The 26,064-nt window shown below is 27.0% G+C and overlaps 1 protein-coding gene across 1 annotated transcript in view; it reads right to left on the reverse strand.

The window, feature by feature from the left end:
* Positions 1 to 26,064, reverse strand: part of LOC127283717 (uncharacterized) — a 189,354-nt gene that overhangs the window by 120,990 nt on the left and 42,300 nt on the right. The window lies entirely within an intron of this gene.

Here is a 26,064-nt window from a genome sequence, read left to right on the forward strand (position 1 = left end):
GAAGTGTTAAAATAAATATACTAGGTCGTAGCGTTATTTTTGTTACTTGATATATTCTGACACTTTCAGCGCTAAAATAACAGAGTTTTTTTTTTTTAAATAGATTGATTAGATTGACATTTAAGTGGTACATGTAGAAAAGTTTTTTAAAAAAAAATTTATTCTCATACTAAAGTGAATGAGAATTTTAGCTACGTTCGATATTATGTTTTAATTATTATTGAAAAATAGAATTAAAAAATGTTAAGATTTTATTTTTAGATTAATTCTGAGCAAAAATTATATTTTATTTATTTAGGACATCCAACTGAACATCTTTTCATATATAGTTTATTTTTTAATTTACATATCTTAAAATATATTTTTTCTGATACAAAATATATGGATGGATTGTCCTGAAATTTTACTATTAGAGACATCAATATCTAAAATCAGACACAAGGCTTTTCAAAAATATCCACAAATTTTTTTTTTTTTATATCACTTTTTCAAAAATGCGAAAATACGTTTTTTAACCAAACATTTGTTTACACTGTAAATATAATTTTTTTGTCTAAAAAACTGATTTCTCGCATTAAAACAAATTGATTAATATATAAAGTCTATATATTTTACTCTCTAAATCTGAATCAGTCATATTTTACTGATTAGCAGTAAAAATCTACTAATTGCCATAGCGAGAATTGAGCAACTGACAATTAGTAGAAATTTACTGATTCAATTAGTAAAATATCAATTACTGATTGAATCAGTAATATAAATATATGGCGGCGGCCACAAAATCTACTGATTTAATAGTTAATTTTAAAGGTTATGTTATATACAAATTACTGATTTACATTACACAATTTTTATATATAACCGAAAATTGACTTCACAGAATTTTTATTTCTTCGAATTTTTACTTAACCGAAAAATCATTTAACAGAATTTTCAATTGATAGAATTTTCATTTGTCCGAAATTGCAAATGTCCGAACAAATAATCAACAGTATGATTTCTGCGCGATTTTAAAAATCAACTAATCAAAAATTATTTATAAATTTAACTCATATTTATACGAATTTTAATTTTTCAAATTAGCGTTTAAGAGGTTATTTTTAAACAAATTTTTATTTCTCAAAATTTTGATTTTATAAAATATTTATTCTAAACAATTTTGCTTTATTCAATAAAAAAAATTCTAATTTAGTCTAATTCTGATTTAACAGAATTTTAAAGTGATTCGAATTTTTAAATTCCAGAATTTTCAATTCACAGAATTCTCATTTGTCTGAATTTTTATTTGCAGGAATTGTTATTTAACAGAATTCTTAAATTGTCCAATTTCAAATTTTTGTCATGAAATTACAAATGACGGAGAAAACAACTGAAAGAAAGATTTTGGCGCTAAATTTAAAAATTAACCAATCACAATTTCCATGATAATTTCTTATTGGTTAATGTTAATATTCGTGCCAAAAGGTTAAATTTTTACTTACTTTAAAAAAAAGTTTCTTATGTATACATACATTATTTAAATATTATTTAAACATATACGTTAATAGAGAGAGAGAGAGAGAGAGAGAGAGAGAGAGAGAGAGAGAGAGAGAGAGAGAGAGAGAGAGAGAGAGAGAGGAGAGGAGAGAAAAATACAAATATAAATCGTGGATTCTTTCATTTCTTGGAAATTTAAAGACTGTAAAAATATTTTATGAAAATTGGCCTGCCAACTGATATTCACTGATTATATTAAAGATTGCAGGTGAATCTCATGGGATATCATATAAACAAAAAAAAAATATATACTGCCCGAAGCCATTATTATGATTCGCACAGCTATTGCACATAATCGATAGAAGCGATTTCGAAGTTGAACGAAATAAAGGAAACCAGTAAGACATTGATTGACGTCTGGTAAAATTTTCAATCTCAATATTGTATTTTATAAGAAATCCTCTAAACACCGTCAATTTATATTTAACTTATTCCTATATGCGCAGGTATAGAAATTTAAAAAAAAAATTATTTTGTTCAAATAATCGGTAACTTGACTAATATCAAATAAAATAAATTAATAATAATAATAATAATAATAATAATAATAATAATAATAATAATAATAATAATAATAATAATAGTAAGGATGGTATTTCTACCTTATCAGATATGATTAGGTTAATGAAATACTTAATAGGAGAAACATATTTACCATCGTAACAATAATAATAATAATAATAATAATTATTATTATTATTATTATTATTATTATTATTATTAAATTCCTTGCATTTATCTTAAAATAGAAGCTGAGATTATTTATTAGAAAATTGAGAAAATATAATTTTGTGCAACACCTTAAAGAATAGTTATTTTCGTATCAAGGGCGCAAAATAGGTGATTGTGGCGAAGGCGAGATTAGAGAAACCAAGGGGACCCGAAGCGCCCGAGGCGAAGCCGAGGGTGCGTAGGGTCGCCGAGGTTTCTTCATAATCTCGCCTGAGACACTATCACCTTTTGCGCCCGTGCTGCGAACAACATTTTTTGTCCTGTCTGCATGGAAAGTGTATTATTGAGTGCATGCAAGTCCGCTTGTTTCAATGTTCCATCAGGGTTGGGAAGATAATATACTTAAGGTAAATTACATGTAGTTGTTTACGTATACTATGTATGTTTATTATGTCACAAAAAATGAAAACAATACATTTTTTAATGGTGCGGGCGCGAATGTATTTTGCGCCCGCTTCTATGACGTCAGCGGGCGCGAATGTACTTTGCGCCCGCATCTATGACGTCAGCGGGCGCGAATGTACTTTGCGCCCGCTCACCCCATCTCTGGGCGGGAATCACTTACTTTGCGACCGCCTCAAGTGCACGAAATAACACACTTTCCGTGCAGGTAGGACAAAAAAGCATTTACTTTATATGCTTGTAAAGTAGGCGCAAAACATTACTTTGCTGCACTAGTGCAGAAATGTTCTTTAAAGGATACTTACAAATATGTACGCTGTCTGTATCAATCGTTATGACTTTATTTTTGTAGAACTTTGACTTTTGCTCGCTATTGGCAATTGAATTTGTTGTACAAAACTAATTATATAGAAATTATGACATATTTCATGAATTTAATAAATATTTTTTATTATAAATACAAACATTAATTGTATAGTTTGTTATATATTCACTTAATAAAAAGTATTTTCTCTAAATTGGTGTTGCACAATGTACTGTGTGCACCACGTATACGAAAGAACATTTTCCGACTTCGTTAACAATATACTATTTTCGGTACAATTAAAAATTTGCGACTCATATGCAAATTTATAAAAAAACAATTAAATCAAATTTCATACAATCGCTCATACATAAAGAGAAATAAATTCTACACTTAGTGAAAAATTTGTTTGAAACAAACAAATTTTAATTGAATTAACCAAATAAATTTTAGTTAAATGAAACAAATTTTATTCATTATTGTATGAACCAAATTATTATTTTTAACTATAAACAATACGCTTAATCAAAGACAATATGATTTAGTTAAATGGAACAAATACCTTTAAATAAAAATTTTCTTTTTGTTAACTAACTGAATTTTAATGCATTTATTGGAATAAAACAAATTTTTATTTAAATTAACTAAAATTGTTAATTGTGCGACAAACAAAATAGGTTAATTAAACTGTTTAGTTAAGTCAAATTAACTTTCTAATTAACCATAATAACAAGATGGGGGTCCCTTTTTATAAAAGAAGTTTATGTTCATTTCATGAACATTTTACTTTCTCATTGCGCAAAGCAAAAGATTTGCTTCCTCTTGGAGGAAGCAATAAATTAATAATTTATATACATATTATTTTTAAAATATGATAAATGATTTCAAAAAATATATCTTTTTCCACCTTTTCCACTCTTTCAACCGTTTTATTGCTGTTATCGACTGATTCCGGTATAATCGCTTTTTCCGTTACAGCAGATTCCGGTTCAATCTTTTTAGTTTGAATTTGTTGAATTTGTTTATAAAAGAAATTTGTTATAAATTCAAACACTGAAAAATTCAATTATTTATTGTAGATAATAATAATGTAATAATAAATGTAATGTTTTATTTTATTTACCCATGTTTTATTTTCAACAAAAATCCTTTTGAAAAATCTTGACCCTAATTTTTTAATAAACAAGAAGTAATACAATTTAATTTTGAAAAAAATATATAGATAGAAGATAAAAAAAAACAATCGGTTTGTCAACGTATAATCATTTAACCTTTTCTGCACATTGTAAATGGCAAATATGCTTTATTTATAAAAATTAAAAAATAGTAATAAAAAATAAAATAATAATAATATTATAAAATCAAATTATATTACTATTAAAAAATTCGGCTCAGGATTTTTCAACAGGATTTTTCTTGAAAATAAAACATGGGTAAATAAAATAAAACATTACATTTGAAGCAATATTAAATTTCTGTTTATAATTTTTATTTCTGAATATTTAATTTTTGAATAAAGGTTTTTTATTATTATCTACAATAAATAATTGAATTTTTCAGTGTTTGAATTTATAACAAATTTTTTATATAAACAAATTCAACAAATTCAAACTAAAACGATTGAACCGGAATCTGCTGTAACGGAAAAAGCGAATATACCAGAATCAGTCGATAACAGCAATAAAACGGTAAAAAACATTTTTTTTTAGGGGGTACTTTCTAAAATTGTTGTGTTCATTTTGAGATATTAATGTGACAAATGTACATACCGAATTTTAGCCAAATCCGTTAAAACGTATTAACGATATCGTGTTCACAAAAACTTTTTTAACTAAAATATGAATTTTTGAATTTTGAATTTTTTAATTTATTCTTTAAATTTCAATGAAATATAAACTTTATATATACCAATCGATTCGTCTTGATATGAGGAATACGATTTTACTATGTATTGCCTTTAATTTTGCTTTCAATAAATTTTTTCGATTAAAATCGATTTTTTTGAAAAAATGCCAAAAAAATTTTTTTTGTGGGTATTTTCTAAAATCATTGTGTCCATTTTGAGATATTGATGTGACAAATATACGTACCAAATTTTAGCCAAATCCGTTAAAACGTATTAAAGTTATCGTGTTCACAAAAAAATGGATCCACACACACACACATACACACACACATACATACATCCGGACAATTGATCAGGGACTTATATATGACATTTATAAATAGAAAAAAATTTGTTTGGTGCATTTCTAATAATTTCATAATTTGAAGGACTACATAGCTTCCTCCAGAGGAAGCAAAAATGAAAAAATTTATCAAAGAAATGGATTTTTTATATATTAATTGTGAGAAATATATAATAGTTCTCATATTTTAAGTTTTTTTTTTAAAACGAAATTCACTAAGGTTAAATTATATAGTACAGATATATATGAATCATATGGAAGCTTGTGAAATGCTGGGGAATGAAGAATCTATAAAATGCAGGAATGGCCCTAAATGAATCATTTAAGTTACATTATCCAATCCATAGTGAATTACAAATAAGTATACTGAGAATTTTGATGTCTCACACGGCAGCAATTATTATCGTATACATATATATATATATACATATAACTTTGGAGTCGATTCACCAATAATAATAAGTCAATCAAAAAAAGCGTCAGTGAATTCTTTTTGTTAATATTCCAAGAATCAATTTTTACGTGCGACCCATTTTTTTTCATCCTCATACCTATTTTCTGTTTTTCGAATATTTTTCTAAATTATCCTATTTCACGCGTTTAAAGTGCACATTTTTATTACTATGAGTACTTGAAGTTTGTTTAAATTTATACTAAACTCGTATTCCCGTTTTTTTTTCTACTTTTATTGACAAAAGAAAACCGTATATATTTTTTTATTTCTGTATACTTAAAATGATCTAAATGATTTCCTGTTTTAAAAGAATATATGTTTTATTTATGTGTATAATAAAAAAATTCTATTTTCTTTTTCTTTTAGAGTACATTAAGATTAAAATTTTAAATCTTCTCAAAATATATGTATATAGGTATATTATACATCGAGTGAAATTTGTTATTCGAAGCATTATTTGAATTAATAAATGAAAAAATATTTGCCTCAGTTTACTAAATAACTATTTATTTGATACAAAAATGACATTTTTTATTTGAATTAAATAGAATTTTTTTTTTTTTTGAATTAAATAAAATTAATTCGAACCAAAAGTAATTTCTTTGAACCCAGTAAAATTTATATATTTAAACTAAATAAATTTTCCTTTGAATCAAATAAAATTTATTTAGAACGAAATAAAATTTATTTGAACCAAATGAAATTTATTTGAAAGAGACAATAATAATTTTTTATTCTATATATTGGCGTGTATAAAAAAATTGATTTTTTCCAGAAAAAAAAAAAATAATTTTTAATGTTTATATACTTATATTGAAAGTAATTTAATACCTTTATAAATAATTTTAAATTAAAGTTTACGATATATGGAAATCGTGTATTATATTAGGTCTCATATATAATCATAAATTTAAGGACACATTAAACGGAATAAACTTTCAAAGCACTTCCTCTGTATATAGACTTTCTCCTTTGAGAAACATATAAAATTTCCTATATATTTTAAAGGCTTCGTCGCATGAAAATAATCGCAGTGTTCTTGAACGAATTGTAATTTTTATGATCTGTAATTGATAACATTTGATCAAATTAAAGAACGAAGGATAAAAACCAATTTATATATATATATATATATAGAAAACTTTCCGCTATATATGTATTATAGGTCGCGGTTCATCAACTTCTTTAATCGATTCTTTATTGATAGTTGTTTTTCGAGTATAATTGATCTAAACGTATATTTTTATCCTTGATAATACGTTAATAAAAATCATTCACATATGTAATTTATTCAAGGACTATTTTTAAGTCACTTTCGAGGAAGAAATTTTTTTTTTTTAAAGTAACTAAAAATTTGATTTTTTTTTATCAATTTCTATTTATTGGCATTAAATATTGTTATATAGTTTGATTTAAAAAAAAATATTTTATACGGACATACGACTTTTATTGATAAAGTACTTTCAGCCATTTTAGCTGTCAAAATAAAACGAAAAACTAACCTCAATTAGTGTGATTTAAGCACGTAATAACAAGGAGCACTGAAATATTTATCTTTTTCTAATATGAATTTTGAGGTTATGTTCATTTTTAACCTATTTTTTTGACATATGACCTTGATTTTTAAGGTTATGTGTGTCTTTAACCTATGTTTTTGACATATGACCTTGATTTTTAAGGTTATGTTCGTCTTTAACCTATGTTTTTGACATATGACCTTGATTTTTGAAGTTATCATCATTTAAACCTGTTTTTGGTATTTTGCCTTTTGAGGTTATGTTTGTTTTTAGCCTATATGTTTTTGACATATGACCTTGATTTTTGAGGTTATGTTCGTCTTTAACCTATGTTTTTGACATATGACCTTGATTTTTAAAGTTACCATCATTTAAACCTGTTTTCGGTATTTTGCCTTTTGAGGTTATGTTTGTTTTTAGCCTATATGTTTTTGACATATGACCTTGATTTTTGAGGTTATGTTCATCTTTAACCTATGTTTTTGACATATGACCTTGATTTTTAAGGTTATGTTCGTCTTTAACCTATGTTTTTGACATATGACCTTAATTTTTGAAGTTATCATCATTTAAACCTGTTTTCGGTATTTTGTCTTTTGAGGTTATGTTTGTTGTTAAACAATGTTTTTGACATGGTTAGTACAACTACTGGAATTGTTGGCGACGAAATGTTATATATATATATATAAATAAATCATGATGTATACATATATACGTGTACCATGCGCGTTCTAGTTTGTCGTATATCAGATATATAAAAGAGTCAGGAACAAAGCAAATCGAAGCATTGATTAAAATAGATGTTTGGATGACAGAAAAAAGTGTGATTTACTGTGCGGATTCGGATCAGGCGAAAAAATGGAAATTCAATCTACACCATAAAGCATTTGAGAGATGTAAACGAAAAAAATGTGCAAACAAAAAAATATCCAGTCAGGGTGTTGTTTGAAAAGTGTATTTAAATTTCAAGGGAAAAGATGGATGGTAGATATTTTCGGCGGAGGGAGTGAGAGAGAGAGAGAGAGAGAGAGAGAGAGAGAGAGAGAGAGAGAGAGAGAGAGAGAGAGAGAGAGGAACGCAAGCGCCGCAGTTGCCGAAGAAATAAAAGAGAAGAGGAGGATGTGCAAATACCAGCCAAAAGGATTTCAACAAGCGACCAACCGAGAGAGTGTCAGAGATGTTGCGATTAATTTCTTCCATCTTCGTCATCTCTTTTTTTTTTTTTCTCTCCACCTCTCTGATATTTGCTTCCCGCAATTTTCTCCCATACAGTATTTCTATCTCTTTCTCTCCTCTCTCTCTTTACTGTTAATCTGAATCCCACCTATGCAAATCAGAAATGCAGTGGAGACGAAACGCGAAAATAAATTTCATTACACGACCATAAATCTCGACTCGCGAAAAAATTAATCTCTTTTCTCTTTTGCGTGCTAACAATTTAATTTCTTCACCTTTCGGCGCTTTGTGGCAAAAAAAAAAATTTATATGTTATTTTATCACTGTTTAATAAAAACAAATAAATGGATACAAATTAAATACTTAATTTTTTTTATTGATACATTATTAAAACCGGAAATAAATATATATATAAAGTTTCATTGTTCAAGAAAATATATAAATTTCTTTACGTACAGAAAAGCGTCGTCGTGGGATATAACGATGGGAGAAAAATATATATATAATACACGTCAAGTGCGTAATTACAATTGTGATTGTTGAGGAGATTCTTTGCAGAATCGCACTACAGGTATTATAAATATATATACCCTTTGGGAAATTTTTAGTTGCAATGCCAATATAACTGCAGTAAAATCTTTCTTTAAGTCAATGAGTTTCTCGCTAAGAAATTCCCAACTCGTTTCACTTGGGATTTAAAATGAGGGAATGTTTGAGAATGAAAATTAAACTGTTGATTGGTAGGCATCGTCATGATTGTCGCAATTATCACAACTTGACTCCCGATTGATCCCTCTCAATTCTTTATGACGTCATCGACGCAGACGACAAAAATATATAATGACCCCTTTTATTTATATTTAGAAATCTCTCACCAAATATGTCTTAAATCTTTTATTATATTGCTGCAAATTACTATATATATATTGTTATATTGTTCATTCAACAAAACATCTTTCGATTTAACGATATATGTGATTTTTCCCATTGTCTATACTAATAACGTCCTGCGAACATAACATTATTGATTTGCGATTTAATTATATAACATTATATTTAACTATATATATATATAATTTGCTTTTTGCTATATATGCAAAATAATTAAAATCGACAACGAATTATTTTGTATCGCATTAATATTTCCTTTATAGAAGAATTTATAATAAATAGATTATAAATCAAATTTTCATATTCAAGTATTTTTATATGTTATTTATTAATACAATTTCTATTTGAAAGAATCCATAAAAATTAAGGGACGCATGATTATGTTTTAAAAATTCTTAGTTAAGTAAAAATTCTGTAGTATATATATGAAAAATCGGTTATGTGGAAATTATATCAAAAATAATAATTCGAACAAATGAAAATTCATCTGAAAGAATAAAATGAAAATTCTATGCAATGAAATTCTACCCAATAAAAATTCTTTAAAATGCCTATTATGTTGTAAATGAAAATTCGAGCAAATAAAAATTCTGTGAAGGGAATTTTCGGTTATATAAAAATTCTGTAATATTGAAAATTGTTTTGATGAAAATTCTGCAAAAATACTAATTCGAACAAATAAAAATTCGGCTCAAAAATAATTATAACAAATGAAATTTTATAAAATGAAAATTATAACTAATTATTTTTAGAACATAATCATGCGTCACTAAATTAATTCTAATTCAAATTCTTTATAATTGAATTATTATTTATCCGAAAATATAATTTTAGCATTGTAATATAAATAATTTAAGAAAGAATCGGTTCATATAACGACGAAAAATAAAATAATTAAACTGATAACTATTGCAACAGAAAAGAAAAAATATCCATTAAAACGGATATTATACATTATTAACTAAATACATGCGGAATTTAGCTTAAAAAAGAATATATATTTTATATTCGCCATTAAATATATTTTTAAAAAATTGTTACGATTAAACAAATAATTTCCACTAATTACATTAAATATTCAAATGTTATTAATATATTTTTTAATGTAATAAATGTGAACAATTAGACGCAAGGATATATAATTGAAAGAAATATTTCAAAAAGTGTTCAATTTAAAGAATTTACATTTGGATGATGATGATGATGATGATGATGATGATGATGTTGTTGATATAAAATCAAAAGTCAGATCAGATCAGCCGTGGACAGATATAAACGTGAACTGAACGTCGACAGGTTTGTTGGAGAACAATCTGGGATTAATTAAAATGAAAATGAATGAAAACTGGTTCGAGGAGCGAAATGCTCATTTCGAAAGTTATATATATATATATACTTATTTGCATGATTATCTTGAATTTAATTTTTAAAAAATTATAATTTTGACAAAGAGGTTTAAAAGTCGACATCCAGAGAACTCCTCGAGGACCCGTTAATCTCTTTTTACGTTCTATGAAATGCATCTGGTGCGCAAATTCATTCGCTCGAGGAGCTCATCATCTCGATTCGCTGTCTCCTCTACTCTGTCTATATAGTTATCTGCATGTCTATAGATTATTTTCTCTGAATTTACGAGACAAATACTTTTTCAGTGGAAGAAGAGACACTACTTTAAATATATAACACTTTAAATGATGCATGCACCATTTAAATAATATGACAGTTTTTATTAAAATAAATAGTATATGTGCTTTAAAAAAAGCGGCAGAGGGTTAAATGAGATTTTATTTTTACTTTATTATATCACAGTTTTCTTGTAGATATCAAATTAATGCCGTGAAATGAATCAATTCATGCAACATATTAATTCGATATACACGAAGAAAAATGGGAATTTTGTCTAAACAATTTTTGGATTGTTGTCAGTAGATTTGTTGATATTACAATTCGAAATGTAAATATTACAATTTGGATCGTTGTCAATACAAGTGTATGTTGTTTTAACAACACAAATTTTTTGTTGTCAGTTCTGTTCAGTTTGCAATTCCGTACAGTTGCAGAAGCAAACTCTCTGTCGATTGCTGATGGAACAATCCGAATTTGTTCAGCTGACTATTGTTCCATGTCACGTGGTCATCTAGATTTCTCGCAAACTGGCGTGCAGATTGTCGAGTCATTTGCTTCTGCGGCACATGTACCACTTTTGCTTTTATTATTAATTTTTTTTTAAATAACAAAGTACTGTTAAATAATGAATCCGGTTAAAGTGAAAAATCTATTGCAAGTGTAGTGAATGGATGAAGAGACAATTTTTATCGTTTATCGGTATGTTATACTCGGTTACCATAATTTCACCTTAAAAAATACAAAATGTATATTAAATATTATTTAACAACAAATTTCAACTCAAAATAATTTTTTGGTTTCAGGTCAAAGAATTTGATTCAAAAGCTGAATGTTCCACAGATTTTAATGCAAATGAAACTGGCGATATGACCTAAGGAAATCTGCTATCGTTCATTTTAGAAGGCGAAGAAACTGAACAAATTGTATTAGACGGATTAAAGCTTTGTTAATAAAAACAAATTGTATTGCCGATTTAACAATTTAGTTTTGTTATTTCAACTGTTCCATAACAATTTTCTTTGTTCATCAATATTTTAATAACAATCCCATTTCAACAATTTTTTTTGTCCCAAAAACAAATAGAACTGCTGGTTCTATATTGACAATCAGAAATTGTTGTGTGGACTTAATTTTTAGTAACCACAACAATTTGTTTGTCTTCGTGTATAAGCGCCAGTATTAAATTAAAATAATTAGAAATGATTCGAAAATTGCGATCATTTTTTGATACTGTATAATTGCAATAATAATAGAATATATGAATAGAATAGAATAGATGACGACCTGTTTTGTGCAAGTCATCAGATATAATAAATAATATAGAAAAGCAAGGCCAGGTCCAAGTGAGGCAGCGCCATCTACATTGAAACTAATATTTTTTTGAAAATTTTCAACAGCCTTTTCTTGATAACAAGAAGGTAAAATGCTTTTTCCTTTATGGATAATTGATTATTGGCAAGATATACACCAGCTAAAATTTTTTTTGAGTTAAAATAATAAAAAAAATTTCATGTCAATAAATTAAATATGAGCGCACTTTTTTCACAAAAACTGTAACAGTACTTTCTCAGAAATTACAATCGAAAATGCAATTTCTATTTGGAAAATTAATAAACGCTAAAAAATACACGACCTAAGATTTACCAATCACGAAAATAACAAAAAAAAAGTATTTTAACATAACACATTTTACTCATTATGACAGCCGTTTGGCAGGTTATATATGTCACGAGACGTTTCGCAGTTTTGCCGAAAGGAGGAGATTGGCGCTGTTGCTAACCACCTGAAATACCTAATCTACCAAAGGGCTGTCACAATCAGTAAAGCAGTATCAATATATTAAATATTTAATAAAAATTTTTTTTTGTTATTTTCGTGATTGGTAAATCTTAGGTCGTGTATTTTTTAGCGTTTATTAATTTTCCAAATGGAAATTGCATTTTTGATTGTAATTTCTGAGAAAGTACTGTTACAATTTTTGTGAAAAAAGTGCGCTCATATTTAATTTATTGACATGAATTTTTTTTTATTATTTTAACTGAAAAAAAGTTTTAGCTGGTGTATATCTTGCCAATAATCAATTATCCATAAAGGAAAAAGCATTTTACCATCTTGTCTTCAAGAAAAGGCTGTTGAAAATTTTCCAAAATTTTAGTATCAATGTAGATGGCGCTGCCTCACATGGACCTGGCCTTAAAGAAAAGTTTAGATTGAAAACTACTGTTTGTTTATTGTTTTTACAATTAATATTATATATGTACTGAATACTGCATAAATAAATAAGTAAATATTTATAAATATTTATAATTTATTTATAAAAATTAGTAATTATAAAAAACAAAAAAAATATTTAACACGTAAGCTTCCATTGACTAATAAAATTTATAATATGCAAACAATACATTTCCTATATTATAAAGATACTATATATATATATGAAAAGGTTTAACCTATGCAAATTCACAATAATTCAGAAATATATATATATATATCTCTTTTCATCGATAATAACTCTCTGCATAAGACTAATTGTTGTTTAATTACACACTTTCGCACGAGGGGTTAATCATGAATCCTAGGCGGAAGCACGGTCCACAAAGATTGTTGACTCTGCATTGAGTGGAGGCACGATTCGAATTGAATTATGATCAGAACTCCGAGGTTCTCAATCCGTATAGAAATCTGTTTGAAACGTGAGAAAGAGGACGAGGAAGAATAACAGAATAATCTATGGGAAAAGGATTTCATAGAGATCTGCAAATTGATCAATATTTCTTACGTTACATCATCACTCTTTTATATATAAATATTTTTTGGTCGATATATTCTTCTTTTTTTCTACAAAAATAAAATAAACTGTTTCAAATAAAAATAATTCTAATTCTTAAGCATTGATTACAGATCTTTGTTTTTTTTTCTAGGTATAAGAAATTTTACAATTAAAATATACCAATTTTTTTTTTTAATGAGTTTCCTTCAATATAATACAGTAAATATTGATGAAGGTTACGACATTTATGTCATAATTGAATATTTTGGAATAGATTGAATCTTTAAAAAGAAAAGGAGACGACGACGGGAGGTATCGAATAACGATTTACATTTACATGATAAGTAAATTAATCAAAATTTTAATATTATATATTTTTTTTTAAAATCAACTTATTTAGAATTTGATTCTACGATGTCTGAGGGGAATTCTCGAAATGCCTAGATATAGGTTCGTAAAACAGTGCGTGTTGGGCCCCTCTATCGTTGAAGAGAAGATTGATTATCAGAACTTTCCAAGCGGTTGCTCATCATTCATTCTTCTACGAGACAGAAAAAGATCTCATCGGCATCTTCAATGTAATTGGTCCCTTTAAATCCTTTAAAATTTTCAGTATTTCTCTTCCTTAACAATATATTTAAATAGGCGAATATTTTTAAAAATTTCTAACAATACGAAAAATTGTTTACTTTTATAAGTGAAAAAAAATTTTACAATAGTTATTATATACAAAATTTATTTTCTTTTTTTTCATTTCAATTTATTATTCTTTACATAAAAAATTCAATTTTAAAAATAAATTCAAATACATATGCTGTATCAAAATATTTTTGGCTGATTATCAAATATTTCCTTGAATATATAAATTGTTGCGTAACATATAATAAAATTTTTTTGTGTGCTTAAAATCACATTTCAAATTAAATTTTTTTTTCTATTTTATAATAAGGAAAATTTAAAAATCAAATAGAGATAAAATTATAGTTGAAATAAAATTGCTTAATTAAAAATTATGCAATAAATTCCTACAAGCAGGTTGTAAAAAAAAAAGAAAAAAAAATTTCCGAAAGTCTTATCGAAAATCGAGATTCCAGGGAGGCCAATTCGTATATATATATATATATATATATATATATATATATATATATTTATAATACACATATACTGGTAAGGAAATAGGTCAACCGCGAGGAACGAAATAATCGCATTATATCTTAAATCGAACCGGATTTTCGCCGATAAGAATTGCCGGTTTGTTGCAAAGGCGCATCGATCTTAATCGTTTTTAGTCGTGCGACAGGGATATAGATGGTGAAAATTGATACGAAAAGAAGAGGGTCAAATATCTAAAAAAATTCTTAACAAAAGTGACATTGGGTTCTATTACTTATACTGACCAAGCAGAATTTTATTCTAATTTATATACCTTCTGTGGATTTATCACACCGAAAAAAAAAATTTATTCTCAAATTAAGAATATATCCTTGATACCTATTTAAAGAGAATGGTGACATTAACATAATATCAAATTAAAAAATAATTTTGTATTCTTAACAAATTTTAATTTCTTCTTTTTAAACCCATTATAAAGTTAAAAATTTTATTCGATGTATCATTTCATTGCGGATAGAATTTTGTTTTTTTAGCCGAATTTTTATTTTGTTTAAAAAAGCTTAAAATTTTAAATAATTTATAATTTTTTAAATTTTAAACAATTAGAAATTGCATTTAAATCAAAATTTAAAGATTTAATGCAAAGGAAACGATTTTGGTAACATAACCTAAAAACAACTATTTTAATAACTATTTTTTTAGGTTATGTATACATTAACATTTATTTAATATTATTTATTATTATTTATACGTTCAAATGAATATAACCACAAAGAAAATATTTGTTTTTTGCAAAAAGAAAATTGTAAAAGAATATATAGATTTTTAAAAATGTGAGTTGTTTACAAAAAAAAAAAAATTTATAATTTCTCAGGTTTCTATATAAAAGGGGGAGAGAGGGAGAGAGATGAGAAGAAATCTTGACAGAAATGCAAGAAATTGTTATTGAACAGTCTGTTACAGTTTGCAACTTTTTTCATCGTTTGGCGAGAATTTTTATAAATCGAGAAAATGGAATCAAACTACTTTTTCGCATAATCGTTTCAAGCATTCTCATAAAGAGAAAGAAAGAGAGAACGATCCAAACGAGTTGAAACATAGTGAAGAACAATATAACCTACCAAGAAGTCGAAGAGAGTGATTGCAGCCTTCCGATCGAACGGAAGTCGACAAGGTTTTCCTTTTTATTCGCAATAGATATCTGTAAGGGAAGAGCCATTAAATTTCTTGTTCACGATTACAGGCTTGCACATCTGTTTCCTCTAATCCTTCTTTAAGCATCGCCGGGAATCATTCTCTTCATTTCTTTGCATTTATACATGAATGCACAAAAATAAAAAAAAAAAAAAAATTTTTATCTTTATACAATAAAAACAATATATATATTTTATATGCTAAATGAAATATTTTATTCTTTTTTTGTTACTTCGTAATAAACTCGTTTTTTATATTTTTTTTCAATACATTCCTTACATATATATGGGGCATTTTATGTGAGATTTTCATTTTTAAAAAAATTTTTTTTCTAGAATATATTTTTTTTTTTGAAATTTTTATGAAAGATAAGAAAATACGTAGTTTTTTATTTTTTTATTTGATAAAAATTATGAAAGTTATGGGGTCAATCCATTATATTTCGAATGAAGTCGTCGCTGACTAATTTTTAAAAATTATAATACTTTGCAGGAATGATTTTGTAGTTATCAAGATCACGAAATGAAAAGAATTTTATTAAAATTTTAATTATTTATTGCAAAATATGAATTTAAAGTTTATGAGGTGCTGAAAACTGTCAATTTTTTAGCCATTAGAAAATATGCAAAAATACGTAGAATTTACCATAAAAATAAAAACATTTTTTTGTAATTTGCTAAGAATGAATAAATTTATCATTATCAATTGATGTAATTATTTAAATATGTGAAATAATATATAAAATATGATTTTCAAGTTCGCCTGTCAAATAACCTAAATTTGCAAATTTCATCTATTAAATGTGAGAAAGAGAAGTCATTAAATTGAAAAAAACCTTACCAAATATAAAGTACCTGTGACTAACTTTTATTTTTTCTTAGCACTTTTTTCCTTTTTTCTTCATAAATGTGAAATAAAAAGCAATAAAAATTGGCACTTTGCTTATTTTCACTATTTTCAAATGTAAATAACTTTCTTGGAGAAAACTGAAAAATTACAAAACTTGGGCAATATCTAATTGATCACTAACTACACACACTGGAAAAAAATTCGCTTTGGTCCCGAAGATACTTTTTGAGATAATTAAGTTTAAACTTTTCACAATTTTTATCAGGTTAATACATGTAGTTTTTTAAAGACGAAGTTAGGTTTTATTGGTTAAACATTTTGAACTAACTTCAATTTTATAAAAATCACATGCATTAACCTGATAAAAATTGTGAAAAGTTTAAACTTAATTATCTCAAAAAGTATCTTCGGGACCAAAGCGAATTTTTTTCCAGTGTGTGTAGTTAGTGATCAATTAGATATTGCCCAAGTTTTGTAATTTTTCAGTTTTCTCCAAGAAAGTTATTTACATTTGAAAATAGTGAAAATAAGCAAAGTGCCAATTTTTATTGCTTTTTATTTCACATTTATGAAGAAAAAAGGAAAAAAGTGCTAAGAAAAACTAAAAGTTAGTCACAGGTACTTTATATTTGGTAAGGTTTTTTTCAATTTAATGACTTCTCTTTCTCACATTTAATAGATGAAATTTGCAAATTTAGGTTATTTGACAGGCGAACTTGAAAATCATATTTTATATATTATTTCACATATTTAAATAATTATATCAATTGATAATGATAAATTTATTCATTCTTAGTAAATTACAACAATTTTTTTTTATTTTTATGGTAAATTCTGTTTTTTTTGCATATTTTCTAATGGCTAAAAAATTGACAGTTTTGAGCACCTCATAAACTTTAAATTCATATTTTGCAATAAATAATTAAAATTTTAATAAAATTCTTTTCATTTCGTGATCTTGATAACTTCAAAATCATTCCTGCAAAGTATTATAATTTTTAAAAATTAGTCAGCGACGACTTCATTCGAAATATAATGGATTGACCCTAATGATTTTTTTTTTTATTTAACGCGGCCGTTAAAAGCCGAATATTTGAGTCTACACTACTATTTTAATTATTTAGATGCTTCCGTTGTAGTTATTTTTTATTACATATTCAAAATACTAAAGAAAAATCCAACAAATTTCATGTATAATATTATTTTGTTATCTTCTTAGTGAGACAGAAAAAAACGAATTTTCAAAAATATTCGGCTTCTAAAGATCTTAGATTTAAAAAAATTTCATAACTTTCTTAATTTTTATCAAATCATCAAAGAATAAAAAAATATCTATTTTCTTATTTTTCATAAAAATTTCGAAAATAAATAATTCAGTAAAAAAAAATGTTTGAATGAAAAATGATCGCCCTTTATATTATTTTTATATTATTTTTATATTCTTTTTTAAATTATTATTTCTTAAAACAAGTTATAATAACTAATTTCTCATTTATGATGAGAATGTAAATTATTTTTTTTTGTAAATAAATTTTAGTAATTTTTTTTTTATTTTTTATTGAAAAACTAGTTTTATTTTTATATGGTTTATTATATTCGGTGAAATGTTTACTTAAACCCCTCTCAACTACAAATAAATTCTTGATTCCAGTTCTTTGAAAATGTCATTGTGTTGCATATATATATATATAGTCAAAATTGTATATATACAATAACATAACGCACCGCTTGACCGAAAATCATTTCATTTTGGATTATTGGCGTGACGGGACATAAAAGGGAATCGTTCTGCAACTGGTATTTTCAACAGCTGTGCATCAATTCAAATTATTTTGATAGAATACAAATGCCAAAAATTCTGAATGAAATTTTCACCTTTTTTTTTTGCCACCAGTTGCCGGACGTATAAACCAATGAATATATATATTTATTATATACGTGCCCTCTCAACAAAAGGATATCCCTTGGATATCCTAGGGATATCCTGTTGGATGATAAGATACCCCAGGGAGATACCTAGGATATCTGGGATATCCAAATTTCCATCCCGTGGGATTCCCCCGCGGGATATCTCACGCGGGATATGCTTCATAATGGAATACTAATTACAGTAAGAAAAAAGCGACAATGATTTTTTATGTATTAAAAGAACAACTATTTCCAAAAATATATTTGTTCTAGAAATTATTTTTTAATATGATTTTTTAATTTATAAATTAATAACAGTACGATTTTTATGAGAGAACAAAACATCTCACAACATAACCTGAAACTTGATTATTGCTTATAAAAAAATTTTGTGGTCGGCATTATACAAAATAACTGTTTAAAAACTATATTAATACATACAAAACAACCCTCACAACAAAAGGATATCCTGAGGATATCCTCAGGATATCCTAAACTAATGTAGGATATCCTGAAAACGTCTATAGGATATCCTAGGATATCCTGAGGATATCCTCAGAACATCCAAACCGCCGTTACGTAGGATATTTTTGGGATATCCTGGGTATATACTGAGGATACCCTGGGATATCCTGAGGATATTCTAGGGATATCCCTGGGATATTCCAGGGATATCCTAGTGATATCGTGGGGATATTCTTGGGATAAACTTGGTATATCGTTAAAATATTTTAGAAATATCGCTAAGATCACCCTAGGATATCATTATGATTCAAATTTTGACTATTTGAGATAGCGATTTTTTGATACAAATAGTTAGCGCTTAAGTTGGTTTCAAGAGATTTTTTTAAAGAAAAAGTAGAAAAAAGAATTCTTGTAGACAAGGTAAATCATTTTAGATATCTTGGAAATATACATTATAAATACATCCAAAAAATATGTTTTCCATTTTTATTTAATTAATTTGTATGTTAGGGTCGTTTTATGGATACCTTAGGGACATTTTTAGAACAACTCAAAGATATTCTAACCCTTAAGATAATATAGACATACTGTGGATATCCTTAGGACGTCCTAAGGACATCCCTAAATATTCCAGGGATATCCTTGGAATATCCTTAGGACGTCCTGAGGATATCCTAATAATATCCGGGGAAATGATTAGGATATCCCTGGGACGTCCTAGGGACATCCTTAGATATCCCTGGGATATCCCTAAGATATCCTAACCGCCGCTACTTTGGATATCCTTAAAGTATCCTTAGGATATCCCTGGGGTATCCCTAGGATATCCAAGGGATGTTTTTGGAATATCCTAGGATATCTGGTGCTGTGAGGGAAACGTTGATTTTATTTATTAATTTTTCACGGAAAGAACTTGTTATTTAAAAATCATGTTTAAAAAAATATATACATGAAGACTATTGCGTCACTTTACTTATACATTTGATACTATGAAAAATATTTAAACTTTTGAAAAATTTTATTAAACATACACTTAACTTATTATGAATTTAACGAAAACTCAAGAAATTACTTGATTTGACACCAAAAACATATTTAAAAGAAAAGAAAATAAAGGACGCGTTATCCTAGACGTCAACACTCTAGGCCTTAGTCCGCAATCTTAGAACGTAATCATATGTTTGTTCCCTGCACATGCGCGATAAATAAATCCCGCGGGGGATATCCCAGAGATATCCTGCATGGGATATCCATTAGATATCCTGCATGGGATATCCATGAGATATCCCTGAGATCTCCCGAGGATGTCCACGGGATATCCAAATTTCTGTCCCGTGGGATATCGCATGGGACATCCCTGGGATGTCTCAGGGATATCGCGGGATGAAAATTGGACATCCACGGGATATCCCATGCTGTGAGGGTGTACATAAGGGTCAAGTATTTATATAAGCTTGAAAACTATATTGACACCCTCCAACATGTTAACAAAAGTCAATATTTTATTTAATTTCAGAAAAATTCTCTTAATTTGAGAAAAAAAAATGAAATTTTCTGTTACTAAAAACATATTTTTCTTTCATTAAATAATATATATATATATATATATATATATATATTTAATTTCTGACAAGAAACTTTGGGTATTTTCTTTAAAAGAAAATAAAAACGCGATAAGTTTGTAAACGCATGACATGCGAATATGACGGACAAATTACAGTGCGCAATGCATTTCAGAGTAAGTGAAGAAAGATATGTGTAATAATTTTATTCGAGTTTTTTTTCTTTTTCGTTTTTTTTTTTTTTTTTTTTTTTTTTTGTTGAAAGGATAAAATGAAGTGAAAATGGAAGAGGATGTGCACACGGCCTGGCGCCAAACGTTCAGTGAAACGATCTCTATAAGAATAAAATTAATCCTGTTCTTGTGAGGGCTTTGGATCTCATCTTACCAAATGAAGTGTAATAAAAGGTACCAATTAATGGCGGAGATCTATAAAGAAGAAAGAAGAGACGACGAAAAGTTCCACACCATCACCTATACACACATGATTTGACCTTTAAAGTGTTTCAACTGTACTGATGAAAAGAGAACCTTTCAGTCTTCATTATCTAATCGATCGTTTACCTATGAGCACTCACATATTTTATATATATATATATATTTTTTTTATACAGGTATATATGACTTGAAATTATTTATTTTCGCATATATGTTTTAATCATTTATTTATATGTAAAAAAATTTAAATTAATTAATTATTGAATTAAAATTAATTAATAACTAAATTAAAATTAATTACTAATTGAATATAACAATTTTTATTTCTATCAAAAATGTTGATAGCTTTTTTATCAAATCACACTGAGATCAACAAGCAACAATTATTATAATACCTACTTGAAACACAAAATCTTATAATGTAAAATAATCTTATAATAATAATAATTATAACCTTAAAATAAAATTTTTTTGTAATATATATATATGAATTTACCGAAATGGGAAAGTGTAAGATAGGGGTCTTAAATGTAAGCGTCATTAGTGCAATAAAACAAGAGTATTTAGAGTATGCGTTTAAACATTTGCCGCAAAGGGAGCTTATTCGTTGTGGAGAAAATTTATATATTTATCTATAGTCTCACCGTTGAAATCCCTTACAGGGACTATCGTCTTGTTCTGGAGTTGGAATGAAGCGAAGCGCGAAGAAAACAAGTTTTCCATTTCGATGAAGAAAGATATATATATATATAGCAATGAAGAAGCCAGAAAAAGGGTTATATAGAAAAGGCAAACTTTCTTTTAGGAAAGAATAAAACTTTATATAAAATGTATACTACCGGAAATTATATACATTTTTTTTTATATTCTAAAATAACTTTAAACTTAAAAAAATGAAAACTAAAATTATTTTCTTTTTATAAAAACTGCAACATTCTAAAAAGAATGTGTTAATTGTTCAAAATTACAAACACCAAAAAAAAAGAAAATTAATTTTCAAACAGTTCTTTCAAAGAAATTTTTATATACTTTTTAATGCAAAAAAAAAAAAAAAAATTTTTTAAATTCCAAATGTCTTGAATAAAGCCTTTGAAATCAGAATTTTTTGCAAAAGATTTAAAAAGCTTGTTTTTACAAACATCCAACTAAAAGAAAAAAAAAAAAGAAAACAAAATATTTATACACAAAGTAATAAACTTTGGAAAAGAATTTCAAGGAAAAAAAGTATAAATAAATGGGAAAAAAATCCTTTTTCTAAAAAAAAAAATAAAAAAAAAAAATTGCATTCGGTGCAGGTTTGTTAACTTTTAATTAGATCCAGAATTTCAACCAGGTATTTTCGAGACACTTATAAAACACATTGTATATATATTTAAAAGAATTAAAAGCTTATTTCTGTATATTTCCCTTTTGACTGTCGAACAATTTATATACTAATTGGATCTTTAATCAGTAATTTATTAGCAATCGCTTCTGATTTCAAGTTTGCATCAGACATATATTAATTATTAATGATCATTGCTGGCAGATTTTAAGCATATATATATATACGCTTATAGTAGACTGTAAAATCATGTTCTTCTTATTATATTGGCGACATAATATGCCTATATTTAAAATATACTTTCAGTAGCATGTATATATATAGAGAAACGCGAAGACACTTCATTAACATTCTAATGGTATGCTGAAATATATTCACCCTAGGACTAGTTTCTGATTGGATGTATTTTCATTCACTTCAAATATTCCCGGAGTTCTCAACTCTTAAAAAAAAAAATTCTTTGTTACTTTTTTTTTCCTTCTGTGTTCAAGAATCTAAAGAAATATATATATATATATATATATATATATATATATATATATACCAAAAGGGACGCACGACTTTTAAAAAATCATATTTCATTTTCAGTTTTGTTCATGTATTTTATATTAAAGAAAATTTATTCGTTATTAAAATGGAAAATTTAAAATTATAATATACAACGACAGTAGTGAGAATTTTATAGAATTTATATAAAATGCATATATAAACTACTTTAAATGCACTGAAAAAAAAATTTATATGATCCAAATAATTGGTTACTTGACTACTATCAAATAAATATTTATTTATATTCAATAATTATAATTTAATTAAAGTAAATAATACATATTTGTTTCAAATACAGTTTAGTTAATTCAAATAAAAATTATTTGGTTCATATAAATATTTGCGGGTGGTAAATTATTTGAATCAAATAAATTTCTTTTTTCACTGTTGATGTAATATGGTATAAATATTTTTTATAAAACCCACAATGATGCTGATTATAATGATTTGAACTTTCTTCCATAATCATGAGTATATTTTATATTTTAAAAAAAAAGTCGCCATGTGAAAATGTCGCTTTCAGGGAATTAAAACTAACTTTAGAATTGTTCTCCTCTCGCCAGTTAATAAGAAAGCAATAAATCTCAATGAGTGTGTCTGAAAAAATACATTTCCTAACAATAGAAGACGATTGGGTGTTTATTACGAAGTAAAAATAAAGTTTGCTAAAGAAACGTGCTTTGAACACGTTTCCAGATCCCTCGTTTGGAACCCTATAACACACAGTCTTATGGGTGGTTTTTTTTTTTTACTTTTATTTCTGAAACCCGTTTTCTTGGAGGTTTATTTCGCGCTCTCTCCTCTCTTTCGCTTCATATATATATATATATATATATACAATGTCTGCACAAAGACATCCATTAAGTTCTAATCGATCGTCATCAACGCCGATTAAACGTGAGGACAGGGGTACTTCTCTAATTAACTAAAGAAAGTCCAGATTAACTCATCCTGTGGGAGTCTGATAACGTTAATCTGGCATTAATTAAAGAATTTAAGGACAAGTTTTAAGAATTGCCTTCATGTGTTCCTTGCGCAGGTTTTAATAACGCGGAGAAAAATGGGATTGTGGTGCAAACAATTTTTGGATTGTTGTCAGTAGATTTGTTGATATTACAATTCGAAATGTAAATATTACAATTCGGATTTTTGTCAATACAAGTGTATGTTGTTTTAACAACACGAATTTTTTGTTGTCAGTTTTGTTCAGTTTGCAATTCCGTACAGTTGCAGAAGCAAACTCTCTGTCGATTGCTGATGGAACAATCCGGATTTGTTCAGCTGACAGGTTTATTGTTCCATGTCACGTGGTCATCTTGAATTCTCGCAAACTGGCGTGCAGATCGTCGAGTCATTTGCTTCTGGCACATGTGCCACTTTTGCTTTTATTATTAATTTTTTTTTAAATAACAAAGTACTGTTAAATAATGCATCCGGTTAAAGTGAAAAATCTATTGCAAGTGTAGTGAATGGATGAAGAGACAATTTTTATCGTTTATCGGTAAGTTATACTCGGTTACCATAATTTCACCTTAAAAAATACAAAATGTATATTAAATATTATTTAACAACAAATTTCAACTCAAAATAATTTTTTGGTTTCAGGTCAAAGAATTTGATTCAGAAGCTGAATGTTCCACAGATTTTAATGCAAATGAAACTGGTGATATGACCTAAGGAAATCTGCTATCGATTATTTTAGAAGGCGAAGAAACTGAACAAATTATTGTATTAGACGGATCAAAGCTTTGTTAATAAAACAAATTGTATTGCCGATTTAACAATTTAGTTTTGGTATTTCAACTGTTTCATAACAAATTTCTTTGTTCATCAAACAATTCTGTTTGTTCACCGAACAATCCGAATAGTTTTAATAACAATCCCATTTTAACAATTTTTTCTTGTCCCAAAAACAAATAGAACTGCTGGTTCTATATTGAAAATCCGTAATTGTTGTGTGGACTTAATTTTTAGTAACAACAACAATTCTTTTTTCTCCGTGTAGTGCAAGCAAAATCACAATTTTCTAGAAGGTATCTTTAAACATGAAAGGATCAAATTATGCAACATTTTAATACCCATAAGTGATATTAAGATGCGCATTATTTGGATCATTTTTAGAAATAATACGAAAATTGGAATCATTTTTTGATAAATGAAATTGGTATCAAATGACAACTCTCATGAACAGTATTGTTGTCACAACATATTAATAGTGAGTTTACAATTCGCATATTTTTGAATATTTAAGATTATAATTTCATCCAAATGATTATTGAAAGTAAAATCAATTACAAAATAATGCAATTGAAATAAAAAATGGTATATAGAAATAATAGATATATATTAAACAGCAGACGACAGATAACTGGTAACAGACACCAGAGTTCGGAATGTAAATTTATACCATATGTGCAATTTACAGTAAAACGTCCAAAATGTGACACCTTCGGTTGAGTTTTTTAAAGGTCCGTTTACACACGTTAATTTTGCAAAAAGTTATATTTTATTTTTAAATTTCAATATTTTCAGATTTTCAAATTTAGTCATTAAATTTAATTCAAGAATCTTTTTATTGATATAAGATTTTGTATTACAATAACTGGCTCTCCCACTCTCCCTAAATAATTATATAAAAGAATTTTGTCATGTTTATTTCATGGCATTTTAAATGAGTCAACCTGCATGTCAGTGTGTGCATGCATTTTCATGCACGTGTCGTAACATATGTTGAATGCCCCCCCTTTACCTTGTGAGGGTCGTATAATACCGGACGCAGAGTGGTCACAGAGTGATGGTTGGGCCCCCAGATATATCCCTCAGAGTCAGTTGCAGAATCATTAGAATCAATTTTCGAATTATCGCAGGGCGAAGACATCGTATATCTATATATATATATTTTCATGCTCTTTTTCTGGCTATATAGATTGATCTCTAATATAGGGCTATCTTGATGAAAAAATTGTTACTTTTTTTGTGGCGCATGCACCATACGCACACTTCTGACATCTGTACACAATATTAAATTACTTCCTTCAGGTACACACAGGATGTATTGTGGTTCTG

The sequence above is a fragment of the Leptopilina boulardi genome, unplaced genomic scaffold (genome assembly GCF_019393585.1).
Source record: "Leptopilina boulardi isolate dan_hultmark-lab unplaced genomic scaffold, ZJU_Lbou_2.1 LbouV2_310, whole genome shotgun sequence".
NCBI classification, from domain to species: Eukaryota; Metazoa; Arthropoda; class Insecta; order Hymenoptera; family Figitidae; genus Leptopilina; species Leptopilina boulardi.